The sequence below is a fragment of the Mandrillus leucophaeus genome, unplaced genomic scaffold (genome assembly GCF_000951045.1).
Source record: "Mandrillus leucophaeus isolate KB7577 unplaced genomic scaffold, Mleu.le_1.0 Scaffold1238, whole genome shotgun sequence".
NCBI classification, from domain to species: Eukaryota; Metazoa; Chordata; class Mammalia; order Primates; family Cercopithecidae; genus Mandrillus; species Mandrillus leucophaeus.
The window spans coordinates 13,376-16,626 of NW_012100743.1; the positions used below are offsets into that span (position 1 = coordinate 13,376).

A 3,251-nucleotide genomic window follows, 5' to 3' on the forward strand; every position below is an offset into this window, starting at 1 on the left:
AATATAGATATTGAGTTTTAACAATGGAATAAAATCTCAGTTTTATGTGGACAAAAATTATCTTTTAAGAGATGATTTAATAATGTAATAAAGAATGCTTGCTTTTTACACAGGTTTTAAAAGTGTGATATTAATTTAAAATATATGAGTTTATTGTGTTCTTTCATAAAGAATATAATCTTATATGCCGACAGAATTTTTTTGGTATTGAAACTAAGAACACTATTCAGATACAAGTGGTATAAATTATTTGGTCTTTATTATACATGCATTGTTCATTATCTCTGTGTTTCTCTGTCAGACAGCTATGATGTTAAGACAAGTTGACACAGGGAGCTTTAATGAGTTACTTGTCATATGACAAAAATCATCTGCTTTCATAGGGTATGTTTATGCTGTAATATGTAAACCCCTGGAGTCTCAATGAAGAATGATTTAAATGCTTTAGTAAGATCAAGTGAAACTGAGTTTGTCTGCAAATATTACAGGAACACATTTATTTTGTTGAGGAAGTGTTTTAAGTTGTGATACTGGTGAAGATCCTCATTACCTATGAGAGAATTTTAGGATTTCAACTAGCTCATTGCTGTGAGAAGTCGGGGACCCCAGAGGGAGGGACCGGCTGAAGCTGTGGCAGAAGAACGTAAATTGTGATGATTTCACGGACATTTTTTAGTTCCCCAAATTAATACTTTTATGATTTCTCACACCTGTCTTTACTGTAATCTCTGAGCATAAACTGTGAAGATTTCATGGACACTAATCACTTCCACGATGAATATCCTTGTGATTTCCTATGCCTGTCTTTACTCTCATCTCTTAATCCCATCATCTTCTTCGTAAGATGAGGAGGATGAATGTTGTCTCAGGACCCTGTGATTGTGTCAACTGCACAAATTGTTTGTAGAGCCTGTGTGTTTGAACGGTATGAAATCTGGGCATCTTAAAAAAAAGAACAGGATAATAGCGATGTTCAGGGAACAAGAGAGGTAACTTTGAACTGGCCACCAGTGAGCCGGATGGAACAAAGCTATATTTCTCCTCTTTCATAAGCAAATAGGAGAAATAGCACTGAATTCTTTTTCTGAGCAATGAACATCCCTGAGAAAAGAATGCGCCCTGAAGGTAGGCCTATGGACAGTCCCTTTTTAAGGCATTCCGTCTTTTATGGTCGAAGCCTAAGGGACAAAATAAGTCCCGGTCTCCTATAGCGCTCCCAGGCTTATTAGGTGGAGGAAAATTCTCACCTAATAAACTGTGGTCAGACAGGTTGTCTGCTCTCAAACCCTGTTTCCTGATAAGATGTTATCAATGACAATGCCCAAAACTTCATTAGCAATTTTAATTTTACCTCATTCGTGGTCCTGTGATCTCGACCTGCCTCCATTTGCTTTGTGATATTTTATTACCTTGTGAAGTATGTGATCTCTGTGACCCACATCCTATTTGTGCACTCCCTCCCCTTTTGAAAACGCTAATAAAAACTTGCTGGTTTTAGGTCTCTGGGAACATCACAGATCCTGATGGCATGTGATATCTCCCCCGGACACCCAGCTTTAAATTTCTCTCTCCTACTCTTTCTCTTTATTTCTCAACCCAGCCGAGACACTTAGGAAATAGAAAAGAACCTACGTTAAACATCAGGAGCGGGTTCTCCTGATAGCTCATCTTACTGTCAAAACTGATAAACTGACATGTCTAGTTTTAATCAAGTCCACATGGTGTCTGTCAACTATGACTTTGCAAGATAATATAATTTTGATGTACTGAAAAATCTGGCTCTATTAAATGAAGAATGATATCTCAAGTGACCTGCACATGTTAAGTAATTAGTACTATTAGTAATAATAGCAAAATAACAATAATTGCAAAATAAATAATATCTGTGAGTAACTGACTACCGGTCAGAGACATTTCAAGTGTTTTTCTGTGTTAATATTTTTTCACACGACACAACATAAAGTTGTCACTATTTTTTAAAAGTAGGTATCATTATTTCTATCATCATATTCATCCACTTTTCCATCATCTGTTACCTGAATCCATGCAAAATTTCCTGAATGGCTGGCTCTTTATTCTGACCCTCCTGCAATTTAATCATTGAATATCTTGAAAGCTCTTCTTAAAGAAGAGAATCTTTTCATATAGCTTTCTTTCTTAACTCTTTTTCACAGTTTTTCAATGTGCTTAAAAAATATTTCCACTCCTAAATATGTATCTGGCTCTAATTTGCCTCTCAGCATCATCTGATTCTTAGTGTCTCCCTGCAGATTAAACCTGAGGACTTGAGAACTATCCTGACCACTTTACCTGCTTTCCTTCTTTTGTGTATCTCTCCCCATCATTCTTTTACTTATTCCTGTGTATTGTTCAGCTCTCATCTTAGTAATCAGTGACTCCAGGATACTTTCTATTATCTCCACTGATGCTTTCTTGTCATTGGGTTCTTCCTTGAGATAATAGTTTTTATATAATTTTTATTACTTGCACATATTCTATCTTTTCAAGTAGAATGTAAGGTATGTGGGGACAGAAACTGAGTCCATTATTTTCACAGAAAATTGTGCACTTACCTGTGTTTTGTGCTAATCCCTTTGTAAATATTATTTGAATGAATGATCAATACCTTCTTAGGTGTTAAATAATGAAGACTTTAATTTAACCAACTCTATTTTTGAAATCTTCTTAGTATTCACCTCTATTAGTAGTACTCATAAAACTCACATACGTGTGATGGTATCACTATGTACATGAGTTCTAATTGGTATCTGCTTTACCCCACCCACTTCCCATCTTTCTTTCAGTGTAAGTCAAACACTCTGAATGAAGACTGTAGAATCATTTCTACTGAAAATTCAAAGCCAACAAAATAAAACCAATGACAGTATGTTTACCTTAGGTAGGGGTTTGGCAGGTTTGCAGTGGAGTCCTCCAACAAAATCAACATTTGGTAAGAGTGGATGTGGAAACTGAAAATTCCAGGAGTTTCGAATAAGCCATATGTCAGCTTTCCCCATTGTCTCAGATAATGTAGTGGGTCTTCCTGACAAGAATTAAAAAAAAGAAAAGTAGATGACACAAGATAATTACATTAGGTAATTTTCTGAAAGGGGTTAGAATAATGAAGGCAAAAATATAGGCAAAGGGTCTGTGCTTTGAAAAATATATACATATGCTCATTTATAGACATAATTTAATTTTATGTATTTTTTATTTTGCCCATGAATATTTATAAGAAAGTAGTAGGAGAA

At 35.3% G+C, this 3,251-nt stretch overlaps 1 protein-coding gene across 1 annotated transcript in view; it reads right to left on the reverse strand.

The window, feature by feature from the left end:
* LOC105533286 (UDP-glucuronosyltransferase 2B9-like) overlaps positions 1-3,251 on the reverse strand; it is a gene marked incomplete at its 3' end in the record, with an annotated part of 26,093 nt that overhangs the window by 8,770 nt on the left and 14,072 nt on the right. The window lies entirely within an intron of this gene.